Below are 13,689 nucleotides of genomic sequence, written 5' to 3'. Positions count from 1 at the left end.
TTTTCAGCCATGCTTGTTGCGACAAAACTGGTTATTTTTTTAGCGACACGTCAGGACAATTTCAGCTGTGCTTGGTGCGACAAATCTGTGTATTTTCTAACGACACATTTGGACATTTCCAGCCATGCTTTTTGCAACAAAACCGGGTATTTTTTTGATGACATGATGGGACATCTCCAGCCATGTTTGTTGTGACAAAACTGGGTAACTTTTAGCGACATGTCAGGACATTTCCAGCCATACTTGTTGCAACAAAACTGGGTATTTTTTGGACGACACAGCAGGACATTTTCAGCTTTGTTTATTGCAACAAAACTGTTATTTTTTGACCACACATTGGGACATTTTCAGCTGTTTTGTTGCGACAAAACCAAGTATTTTTTTAAAGACATGTTGGTACATTTCCAGATGTGTTTGTTGTGACAAAGCCAGGTATTTTTTGACCACATATTGGGACTCAGCTTTTCAAAACTAGACATTTTTTGATGGCACGTCAGGATATATCCAGCCATGCTTGTTGCGAGGAAACTGGGTATTTTTTTAACAACACGTTGGGACATTTCCAGCTGTGCTTGTTGCAACAAAACCGAGTATTTTTTTAAAGACATGTTGGTACGTTTCCAGATTTGTTTGTTGTGACAAAGCCAAGTATTTTTTGACCACATATTGAAACTTGGTATTTTTTTAACGACATTTTAGGGCATATCCAGCTGTGCTTGTTGCAACAAAACCTGTTTTTCAAAACAATATATGGGTACATTTCCAGCCCTGTTTGTTCTGACAAAAACTGGTATATTTCTAATAACACGTCAGGATATTTACGGCCGTGCTTGCTGCGACAAAACCAGGTTTTTTATAATGGCATTTTGGAACATTTCCAGGCATGCTTGTTGCAACAAAACCAGTCTTTTAAACAACACATGGGGACATTTCCAGCCATGTTTTTGTGACAAAACCTGGTTGTTGTTTTTTTACCACACATTGGGACATTTCCAGCTGTGCTCATTGTGACAAAACCATTTTTTAAATAACAAATTGGGATATTTCCATTGTTGTGACACAACCAGGTATTTTTTTGACGACACAGTGGGACATTTTCAGCTGTGTTTGTTGGGACAAAACTATTGTTTTTTCAAGCTGTGTTTGTGTCAACAAAACCAGGTATTTTAAGGCAAAACATGATGTTTTCCAAACCTTAACCAAGAGGATTTTGTGCTTAAACCCAACCACACATTAACCACAGCTTTGTCGCAACATAAAGATAAAAATTGAAACATAAAGTAACGTTAAGTCTCAACATATCCACCACACATTAAACATTATGTAACATATCTGTTGATGTGTGGTGTGCAGAAAAATACAATGCCAACGTCATTCTGGCATTTGGGTCACAACTAGTGGCACCTTGCGAGCTTTGCAGGTATGATGTTCTGTTATCAATGCTAGTGCTATTAGCTAAGATAAGTGATTTTGGTGGACAAGTCAGCAGTTTAGTGTGGAAGTGAGATGGAAAAGATATTTTGTTTTATGTGTGCACTTCTCCAGTGCTGCCCTCAGTCACACGCTGGCTCCCTGAAGTAGCACTCAGTCATCAAAACTACCACCTATGTAGAGTACGTGCCCTCAGTGTGAAGTCATGTTTAAAGTGTTAGCGTGTTAGTTTCCTGCTCAGTCTCAGTCTGACATTACAGTCACTAAGCAGAGGCTTTTGTCCAAAGTGACTTGCAACAAGTGCATCACCCAAGACTGGAAGTGCATCCCCAAACAAAAAACAAACACCATTTTTCCACAGACCTTATTTTATTTCTCTGTAATTACACATAAACACACACACACACACACACACACACACACACACACACATGCAAACAGTGAGCAGGAAGTAAAATGAATGAATTCCAGTTATTGAAATACTACTTCTACATACTTGAATCGGTCCCATTTGTGCTCAACTTCAAAATAAATGAAGAATAAATAATTTAATTAGAAACCAGGAGAGATTTAAAATCCAGCTCTGACCTGAGCACAACTCTGAGTTCCCCTTTGGACCCAGTGAGATGATACATTCGTTTTTCCTGCGCTCTGCTCTGCTCCCCTCTCTCAGAAGATAGCTCTGTCCTGATACTAATAATCCATCTGTCCCCTGACTTAACCTTTGATTCACCTCTGAGTGCATGCAGCAGAATATTTGGTCTATTACTGGAGTAATAGACAGATGGAGAATGAAAGCGCTGAGAGTCCAGCCCCTTCTATCTGTCCGTCATTACTGCCCGAGCAGCCGAAGCACAGAGGGCCGCTGAAACTAATTCAGACATGATTAAGGACAAAAGATGGGCAGAGGATGAATCAACTTACATTTACAAAAGAATTTGGACTCGAGAGAACCAGAGCGGCTCCACATCGATGGAGATACACGGTCCGAACACATGACACATTCGCTCAAACACAGAGCGAAATTCACAGCCCTCCCACACACACATTTCCCTGTCTGAGGGGGAGGGCACGTTTATCTTTCTCTCTCCGTCTCTCGCTGGTCTCTGTGCCACTGGAGCAAAGGCTAAAGGAGAAGAGAGGACACAGGAGGGAACACGCAGTTCCTCCCTTCACTCAGGAGTTTTTGGAAAGGAAATAGTCCGCTGGTGCTGCCTCGTATAGCACAACATCATGCTGCAGTGTGTGTCAGCGGTGAATACGGCAGATAGAATTATCAGAGGATAATTGAAGTGGGCAGAGAAAGAATCCATGAATCAGAGGAAGTATTCTGTGTTTCTAAAGGACTAAAAGCCTGAATGAATGAGTCATATGAGGCAAACATGTAGAGAGGAGAAAACAAAGCTGGACTCTATTTGCTGCTTTCTCCTTCAGCCTTTCCTCTGTTCAGCATGTCATGTTTAAAGTATTCAAACACTCCTCAAAACAAACTTGCAGCTGCTGCAACATTTGACTTTGTTCCACTTCAGTTGTATATATTTTGCATAGATCCGTTTTTCCTGATTCAGATGTATTTTTATTTGGGGGAAAACAATTGAAACAACTGAACAATGAAGCTGATTCTTTTAAGTTAAAGCTGCTAATAACTTGTTTTGTTGACTGACTGATACTCATCCCTTCACGCTGTCCTCCAAACCCTTAACCCATCATATCTGTTATAGTTTACGGTCAGTCATGAGACAGGGTTAGAAGCGTGCCATTCACTCCTTGTGTGACGGGGTCAAAAATTCACTTTCCCGCCATGTTTTGCTGTGTTTATCATTTATTTGCATGTTCTTATCAGTGTGCTGTGCTTCTATTTTACCCTGTGAGTTTTTATATGATTTTATTTATGGTTTTATTTTTAATCGCTTTGCTTGTTTTTAGTCTGTTTTGACGTGTGTTTTGTTCTGTTTTTTAAACAGCGCACTGTTGAACTGTCATGACCCTGAGTAAGCCAAGCAACTGAGAGACGAGCAGCCCTCCCGAGAGCCATCAGCCACATCCACGAGAAGTGCAGCAAGGAGACGTGCAGCTGGCAGCGTCCGCCAATGCCGTTCTGCTCAGGCCTGGGTCTGCAGTAGGAAGTCTGTAGCCCAGGAAGTTGGAGCAATTTGGGGTCAGCATGAAAGTCGTGTAAGGCTGGAGTTGGCGAAAGGGTGCCGAAAGGGTGGATGTCGACACGGAAGGAGTTGCTGAATGGGACTGAACTGCTTGATAGGGTTTTAGCCAACTGTTGAACAGCCATTTTTAGTGTTTTAGCGAGCCCGAACTGTATTTTACTGTCTTTAGTATTTTATTAATGGTGTTGCTTTTATACTTCAACACTAGTAACTGATGGTACCATCATTGTTTATTCTTAAATGTGACAAATTCCATTTTAAGTGACTTTTATTCTCCTGCTTGGTTTTTAAATCTGCTCCCCTGATTTTTTGTAGAGCATGTGTGGTGTTGTCGGTTTTCAATTCCATCTAAATTTCTAAATTAATTTTAAAACACAAAACAGTTTAGTTGCTGGGCTATAACCATATTTCCACGCGTGCTCACTCTATCTCTAGCTGTCAATGGAGTCACCTGCTGTTCTGCTGATTCACAATCAACCAACAGCACAGTCCTTCTCCGTTGGCCTATCATCGGTAACACTTTACTTGAAGGTATCTACATAAGGGTGACATGACACTGTCATAACTATGACATGACACTGTCAAGAACTTGTCATAAACATTATGTACATGTCATAAACGTTTATGACTGCTGTCATTAAGCGTCATTCGGTTTTTGTAATGACAAGTTGACATTGTTTGGGTTGTCTGGATTATGACAACTTGACATTAATTAAAGTGACATTACCAGAAGTTGTCTTTGTCATGACAAGTTGACATTAAATTTGTTTGGGATGTCCTTATTATGACAACTTGACATTAACCAGGATGACATTACCAAGAGATGTCTCTGTATCAATTATTATGTCACCTGGTCATAAACGCAAAAAGCTTTTCTTGTTTCTTGTTAATGTCAAGTTGTTATGACCAAGACAACTTCTGGTAATGTCACTTTGATTAATGTCAAGTTGTCATAATCAAGACAACCCAAACAATGTCAACTTGTCATTACGAAAACCGAATGACGCTTAATGACAGCAGGCATAAACGTTTATGACATGTATATAATGTTCATGACAGGTTCATGACTGTGTCATGTCATAGTTATGACAGTGTCACGTCACTCTTATGTAGATACCTTCAAGTAAAGTGTTACCCCATCATCTTACTGCCTCTCGTTTTAAAGCTGTTTTTTCTGCCTGCAGCGGTGTGCACCCTCCACCTCCCCATCACCGCCTAGTCTTCTCAGATTCATCAGCCATCAGCCTCAGAGTCATCAGCCACCAACACTCCCACCAGTATCTGGACTCTATAGGAGGATTTATCCTGCTGCTGCTCAGATGTCCCCCAGTGTCCAAGCACCAAAGACTTCTGTTACATCTTTATCAGCATAATCATCTTTTAATCCGCACACTCATATACTATATGAAACAAATCTTCGCTTGATTCATCTGTCTCACCTGGTTGAAATACAAAATTAATATGTTTAAGTCTTGTTTAGTGACCGAGAGCACATGTGGTTGAGCAAACACAGCTGAATGTCGCTGTGACACTTTCTGGGCTAAAAGGGAACATTCTCCACCATCATTTTATTGTTACAGGGCGGCGTTGACAGTAGACTTTACACAAAAGGCACAAATGAGTCTGACTTACCCTTTTGGCCCTTTTTAAGTGGCCTCAGCAACTATTTTAGAAAATGTCAAACAAGCTCTGAAATTCAGCTCAGTGAAATGATCTCATTTCAGCTCTAAAATATGCAACTGTACAACCCTGAGCAGGCCGACCACCTCGGCTGCATGCAGATTGTGGCTGAAATAAGGCAGGCTGACCTTACAGTGCTGAGAGGAGTTTGGGAAGTATAAATCAGAGCTGGAGATCTAATGAAAAGGCCCGTTGAGAAGCTGCAAATCAACCCGAGACACATCACACCGCCTCAACTTAAAACAATGGTTTAATTTAATCACATCTCCACTGTTTGTGAAAACAGCACATAGACAAACAAAAAGAGATTTTGATTGGTTTGTTGGTGAATTAAGCACTTAAATATGAGGGAGTCATGTGTATAAACCCCTCCAGTGTTTCTATTCTAACATAGTTAAATCTACTCTATAAGAGCTGTTGCACATTGGCAGCTCCAAGTGGCAACAAGAGGGAACTGTTTTAAAGGTGTGAAACTTTCAATCCACCTCAGACAGCATGTTAATGTTTACTTGGCGATAATTTATAAGAGAGAAAAGACAGAAGAATAACTGATGTTGTTAAAGGAAATGTGAGCAGAATCAGCAAAGGAACACTTAACAAGTTAGGAATTTAAATTTTATGTGTGGTAAATTATTACCTGTGTAGAATAAGGACAGGCAGCAGGTACTGTAACTCCCAGATTAAGGTTTCTTGATCTAATTGTAAAAGCCACAAAAAGTCGCCTGGATAGTCTACAGGAACATAATGACAAAAAAGGTGTCCATCCATCCATTTTCATCTGCTTATCCGGGGCTGGGTTGTGGGGGCAGCAGGCCAGGCAAAGCACCGCAGACGTCCCTCTCCCCAGCAACGCTTTCCAGCTCCTCCTGGGGGACCCCGAGGCGTTCCCAGGCCAGATGAGATATGTAATCCCTCCAGTGTGTTCTGGGTCTGCCCCGGGGCCTCCTACCAGTGGGACGTGCCTTGAACACCTCTAACAGGAGGCACCCAGGAGGATCCTGATCAGATGCCTGAACCACCTCAACTGAAGCCTTTCGACGCGAAGAAGCAGCGGCTCTACTCTGAGCTCCCTCCGGATGTCCGAGCTCCTCACCCTATCTCTAAGGCTGAGCCCAGCCAGAAGAAGGTGTGTGGAATTTAATTCAGAAACAACCATTCCTGTATGAAAACTCATAAGTGTATCAGATCCACTGGAAGAGGTGTAAACTACTTAATGTTGAAGTTCTAACCCTTTGGCTTCACTTTTGTTTATCACATGTCCCACATCATATTTGACCGTGAGACTCTCCAAACTTGTTTGGGTGTAACATTTTTTTAACTTGTGAGTTGTCTTGAAAAAATGTGCTGAGATTTCTAATCAGTCACCTCAACAAACACTGTTAACATCTCTGTTGTCACCGTGCCACAGTGTCGCCATTTTGGCACCTTTCAGGTACCTGCAAAAGGAGGAAGTTATGAAGTGGATACAGTAACATGAGCACTTTTTAAAACTTTGCAAAGCAGCGCAACAACGGCCTCAGAAATTACCGCAGAGTTGAATCAACACAAAAATGAACACAAATCAGTTGTAAGGCTGTTATAAATTGCACAGATACTCAGGCTGCCAAAGGCAAAAACTGAGGCAAAGAGCAAAGTGCAATAAACAGTGACTTGACTAGAAAAACAAGTTTTTCAATATCCATGCCGGCAGAGAGCTGGAACTTAAGATGTTTCTTCTTGTTGATTTATCTAATCTTTAATAGATTGACAACAGTGGTGCAGTTAAGAGTATACTCACCTATCAGCCAAAAAGCAATTGGAATATATAAGAGAGTATACCCACTTTCTCCACAGTAACCTACCCATCTACCAAGTACTTCACTCACCTCATCGACTACCACTACACCGCTGACTGATGCCAATATTAGAAGACATGGTCTTGTTTCTAAATTGTAATACAGGCTCATAATCTGATAATTCTCTCAGGCTCATTTGTCTTGTTGGCAAATATCATATTCATAAAGCTAGGGTGCTTCAGATAACACTAAATATCTGTCTGTTTTGTGTTTAACTAAAATATATCTTTGACTATTTTTAAGATAGCAACAAACAATAAAGCTTTTAAAACATCTCAAATAATTGGGAAAATTATGTTGATTAAAACATGATTTTTTGTATTAGTGTTTGTTTCATGTTTTTCCTTAGTTGTTTGATATTGTTGTTTCACATATGATGTAAACAATTATCATTTTAAATAAACTGAAATGTATATATCTAACTGTGCACAGTGTACTGTTTTATTATTTTTTTTATTTTATCATAGTTTATCGTACTTTATTTTATGTCATTTTTTAAATTTAATTTAATTTAATTTGAATTTATGTTTAAAAATTAATTTATTTTTAATTTTTATTTAGTTTTATTTTATGATCAATTTAAATGTCTCTTCTTGCCTCTTGGCCCTAGTGGAGGTAAGGAGCATGCGCAAAAGCCTAGAGGCTCACCCAATCAAATAAGGTTATTTTCTACATTTGAATTGTAAACGAGTGTGATTTGTTCCCTTAAGACGTCACTCTTAGTTACGGCCAATCAAAACTACCAAATGAGTGTGGGCGGGGCTGACCTTGCCAACTGCAAGTTGAAATGTTTGTGTGCGCCATTAATTCGGTTTCGCCAAGTACTTGCTGAAGGAAGTCCGACATATCATGACGTTTTCCGTGAAATTAAAAAACACAGGAGGAGCAACTATTTTTTTTAATTAACATGTTAAAGCTAATGTCCATAGCAACATGTTTAAGGATATAACGGTTGGAGGAGGACGTACATGAAACGAGTTAGGATTTGGTTAGCTTAAATTAAGCTAGCAGGAGAGGGAACTGTAATGGCCGCCATTATGCTCGCAACAACACCGGCTAACTCAGCTTTACCGCCAACAACTCCCTGTTTTCACCGAGCAGCTGAAACACAAAGTAAAATCATGGATGTAAGATATTTTCCCAATAAGAAACTCACTCCTAAGAGTCATTGCCAAACTTTTACTGGCGTCTCGCTGTTTGGAGAAGGCGTTGTCCACAACAAACAGGACGACACAGCGTCTCTGAACATCAGTGAACATTTACTGACAGTCAAGGGATTAATTCACCTCCATATTCAGCAGGCAGCGTCTCCTCCACAAGACACCAATGGTAAGACGAAACTCTACTTCAATGCGGGCTGTGGCAGTTAAATGACTGTTATGATCACAATATATGCTCCAAATGAATATGCACTGGAGTCATGATTATTGTGTTGTTGGTATCGTATTTATAGTGATTAAATAATCTGCATAAGGCTTGATGTTTGGTTAGTTTAGTTTAGGTCTGGTTGGTTTTCCTTTGGCTTTAGGTCTGTACGTCTCAGCTGTTTTCTGAGAGCATATCACCTGCCAAGTGCATGTGTCAATGCATGTTAGAGCCTATTACAAGCCTGCAATGCTCCTGATCTGGTAGGAAGTAAAATAAATATTCAAGTTTCTTTTATTATTGTTTCTTTGGTGTCACTTCAGTACATTTGGCATAGCAGGATGATCATGGAAAATGTAGACTTAGGCCTATCTTTTTTTTTTATCACTAGCCTGCCCATATGTCTTTGAAGATAAGATAAGACTTAAATGATCCCACACTACAACACAGCAGCTCAAATAGCACAGATATAAAAGCAAGTTGAATGGATTACATTTAGAAGAAAGATAAAATACAAAAAGATATACATCAGAATTAGAAAAATATGAAATATAAAGTACTAAATTTAGACACAGCTATACACTCAATACTATTTACTCTATACACACCCTTCACTTGTGCACACACGAGAAGAAGAATATGAATATATGCAGGGTATATATATTGACAGCTGTACAGGATACTTGCACATTGGATGTAATACACATGGTGTGTAGCTGCGTGTAAACTTTAAAACAATGCAGAACGATTTTAACAGTGTTGCTTTGCAAGAGCAGATACCATAGGGAGGCGTACTGCAGAGAATATCAGTAGCAGACATTTTGCAGTGAGGTTCACATTGGGGAATAAATAGATATTGCACTGAATTCACAGTGTAGAGATACTGTGTTGTAAGGGAAGAGTAAGGATTGCTGTGGTTATACTTCTTCAAACAGCACTACAGCTTATGTGAGGTTTCAAAATGTTAGAGTATGAAGTGGCCAATAAATAGAAAAATATGCTGCGTGTAACAGTCATAAATGAGCATAAACAAAGTTGGCAATTGACCTAGGGCCCCATCCTCTCCCCAAGGCCCCTGGGTCACCATGCAGCAATTAGTTTGTGGTAATTGACTGCTAATTGTGTGTTAATAGTGTATGCAGCACTAAATGTACAACACAAACTGACATGATAGGGGCCCTGAAGCATTTAAGTGTCTTGTGGAAGGGCCCCAAGTTAAAAGCCTTTGCAGGATGTTTTGTATTTTTGTGCTTTTTGAATAAATGCACTAATAGATACACAATACACACAGATTTGGATTTGGGTTGATCTGCCCTGACTATTAAGGAAACACCAACAAACCGCAAACATTTCTAGTTTCAGATAATGCAGATGTTTTATTGTCTTTATCGTGACGTCAGTGACTGCTTAGTGGAATTTTGCTTGATCAAGATTTATCCCTGTGACTCGGATGTTGCTTTAAAGTGTAATTTAAGAATGGAGAGGTGGCTGAAATGAATCATCCAAACCAAAGATGCTGCAGACGGATTCATGTGATTAATGTCACGTCAGTTCTGCTCTTTTCTCTTTGTTATAAATGTACTACACTTTTACATGAGCATACATTGTCTTGGTGGAGACGCATTGTGCTCTCTGGCCCTGTTGGCCTCATGTTGTTTGATTGTGCTCCATCTCTTTTAATCATTAACTGGGCAGATGCAGGGAAATCACGGAGATATGTCCGGGTCTAGCCTCTATAGTATTATTATTTGTTATTATTAATACATGACAAACGTGCAGTGAAGAGAAATTAACATGCAGCATTTTATTTTCGGGGTTTTACCAACATTAGAGTAAAGTTTGTGACCCTCCTCCCGTGCGCAGCGCAGCGCCGCCGGGCAGCTCTCCAAAAAGGCGTGGCCAGTGACGTCTCCAAATCGGCCAAACCTTAAACCTGGCACTTTGAGGACAGGAGAGGGGATGAAGGGAAATATTAATGACACGCCGGGAATGGAGAAGTTCTTGGAGGAATAACACGGAGGAATAAGCGCCGCGCCGACCCGTGATGTCCGATCATAGTTTCACTTTTACGCGTCACGCTTCTTGTTTTTCTGCCCTCACTGACTGTGTGCAGCACCAGCGGCGGCAGTAGCAACGGAGGCGCTGAAACCTCTGTTAAAAGTCCGACAGCAGCTGCTGATCTTTGCCTCTGATCACCGCCTGAACCCAGTGACAGGTCTGTGACATTAAAGCATAGGTTTTTATTTATAACTTTTCTTACAACAGACGCTGAAAGAGAGTTTGACCGCAGTGCGTTTAGGAGTAAAAGTAAGCAGTGTTCTCCAGTCTGACAGGTGCAGCTCTGCTCTGTTCCTCAAAGTTATGTCTTTTTTTTTGACTGAGTAGAAACAGCTGGCTCTAACTTTACGTGGTGCTTTGCAGCTTCAAATGTATAACAAATTAATTAGGTTAATAGTTGTGGTTAACTGTCAGGGTGCCTTATTTAGTAATTGTTTTACTGTGAAACAGGCAAAAGGTCAAATGTGGTTAAAGCAAAGCATTCACTGATTCATCATGCAACTGCAGGACAGGTGTGTAATTCCATTAACTCAAACCCACCCGGGAAGTCATAGTCGAAATAGTTATAAAATCAAATTTATGATTATAAAACTTACCAGGATTTTATAGGAGTTCACTCCAGAGCAAATAGAGCAAAGTCATGATTAATACAAAATTATTCTGTTTGCTTTATTGATTAAAAATACAGCGTAGAGCTCTACAGAGAGACTACCAGACACAAAGCATGTCAGTAGTAGACAGAGCAATCTCAACACAAAGTCCATTTCTGTTCTGTTCTGTCCCACCCAAACATCTTCTGCAGACAAAGTAGACGTGGAATTTTAGATTTTAAAATTTCCATCTTTATACACACAGAGTAATATTTGTACATATTACATAAATTAATTGCGTGTAAAAATGAGTGTCCCAATAGAGAAACAACAGAGACCTTAGACATGGACTAATTGGCTGCCCCTCCTTCCTTTTCATATGGCTGCATCTTCCTCAGTGTCTCAGAGACAAGCAAGTGGAGACCTGTGAGCCCTAAAGTGGAGCCCAGATACCGCTGGTCGTCCACCAGCAACATGGGGAGTATTTGAATTTCAGTTTTTATTACACTCTTTAGAAACTAGCACAGTGACATCATGTAATGCAAAGACTGGGGCTGTAAATGCTGATGCTGATATTCTGAGCCCAATTTTCATATTTACATCCTCAAAAGGTCAGAGTATTTTTGTCAAAATTTTACTTGTGATGGAGAGAAAAGACTGTAAATGCATAAAAAGATGTATGATAGAGATGAGTGAAAACTAGACAAGCATTTTATTAGAATAACTTGTGTAAAGAACATTCTCTAAAGAATTAGTCGTAATAAATATATGTCAAAATACATATCTGTTGCATCACATATCTCAGTGCAGCCCTAATAGGGATGACAGTTGTACGATTCTTCTGTCTCTGCAGAGCTGCACTGCAGCCAGTTTGTGCACTAAATCTTTTTCTGCAGCTGATGCGCATCCAAGATTTGAAAGAAGTTTGCAAACCACAAAACAGCAGGCGTAATTCACTCCAATCAGATCTGTCAGTTCAGTTTTCCTTGCTGAAAATCTCCTTAATATTTCCATTCGGCTCCTGCAGGGAGTTAACGCGTGTCTGCAGAACTATAAAAGTGACTTTAAATGTGTTTTTATGTTTCTTCATGAACTTCCTGCAGACTCTCACATGCTGTTACTATACAGTTTATTACAACATTACTGTTGTTTTTTTGTAGGGGGTAGTTTCTAATCTTTTGACGCCGCTGGTGATTATTTTATCACATCAACACAACCCGCCCTATCTGCTCCTGTGCATCAGGCGCTGGAAACCAGTGAGGATGTAAGCTTGTCAGCCTCCTCTCCCCAGCCTTGAGACTGCTCACGGTGTAATTATAATCTGGATGTTTCTGTAAATACCAGATTCCTTTTCCACTCACAAATAACTTTGCAGTGGGGGAGTCGAAAGTGTGTGTGTATGTGTGTGTGTGGAGGAGAGGATTCAGGGAGGTCCTACTGCTGTTACCAGAAATAAAAAGTAGGACTTGAAGCACGTCCCCTTCCGTTATCCGGGTTTCACCCACATCGGAAAGTACTCCGCCGGCCAGCACCGAAAACTCGCCAAGGTCACGCTGCTCAACAATTCCTGATACCTCCCCCACTCCGTCCAGGGGTCATCCATCACCCAAGATAACCCGAGTACAGAGTGTAACTAAAACACGGTGCTGTGCATTTGTTTCCGCACTGCGGTGGCCATCAGTGGGTGTTTCCAGGCAGGTTACAGGAGGGTGTGGTGCCGTCAGGGTGTAATCACTCATTGGAAGCGGTTTCTTTGATATCTTTATTGTGTTCATTTGATTTGTGTTGCAGCAGTTTACCACAGACCTGAGCATCCTGAAAAGATGTCAGACCTCTGAGCAGAAAACTGGTGTAATTTGAGCCACTTTAGGCGACAGAGAGGATATCTGGAAAGCTGCACGTAACTCTGTTGGTCAAAATGAACTCGGTGAAAACCGTTGGATGGACTGATGCTTACAGCTGCTTCCTGCTGTGATTCTGAAGGAATATTTCAGTAGTTTTGACTTCTTGAAGTTTAACACACTCCAGTTTAGAGCTGAAACAATGTTAGAAATTAACTGCCGGCAATAATTCCTGCTTCTCATGCGTGCTGTTAAAACTACCTTTAGATTAAACTCAAAGCTTTTTGAGACAAGACGTTTTCCAAACAGATTTGACGAGAAGAAAACTGAAAGCTGATGTAAACAATGCAGGTTACTGAGCATTTATAAACGGCTTTGCGCAGAGAGTGAGAGCAGGGCAAGGAGGGGCTGAGCGAATCAACAGGTGGGCTCCATTTCAGTGCGCAGGTGCTCCGTTTAACATGTAACAGCGAGGTCCAGCGACAGCAGCCATGTAATTGTCAGCTGACAAACAGACAACAATGTTTTAAATTATTCCACAGGCTAGTTAATAACATGTCGGGCAGGAAATCCAAAGTGTGGGATCATTTTGAGAAGGTGAAGGACGAACCCAAGGTGATATGTAAACTCATCTTCATTGGTCGACTACAAACATGACGTATCATCTGAAACATGGAAGTAGCTACATGCCCATTAGCCCACAGTGTCATTAACAGGCGGCTCGCTC

The 13,689-nt window shown here is 40.6% G+C and overlaps 1 protein-coding gene across 2 annotated transcripts in view; it reads left to right on the top strand.

Annotated features, from left to right (window-relative positions):
* Nucleotides 1–8,318: 8,318 nt before the first annotated feature.
* Nucleotides 8,319–13,689, top strand: part of esr2b (estrogen receptor 2b) — a 49,087-nt gene continuing 43,716 nt past the window's right edge. Inside the window, exon 1 of one of the 2 annotated variants that reach the window (XM_050062378.1) lies at nt 8,319–8,437. The gene's annotated coding sequence lies outside the window, so the exon portion shown is untranslated. Of the gene's footprint in view, nt 8,438–10,405; nt 10,689–13,689 lie in introns of those variants that run through there. The other variant, XM_050062374.1, reaches the window with a different exon arrangement.

Source organism: Epinephelus moara, chromosome 14 (assembly GCF_006386435.1).
Source record: "Epinephelus moara isolate mb chromosome 14, YSFRI_EMoa_1.0, whole genome shotgun sequence".
Lineage (NCBI taxonomy): Eukaryota > Metazoa > Chordata > Actinopteri > Perciformes > Serranidae > Epinephelus > Epinephelus moara.
The sequence above is the reverse complement of the archived record's forward strand: the minus strand, read 5'-3'. Positions and strand labels throughout refer to the sequence as shown.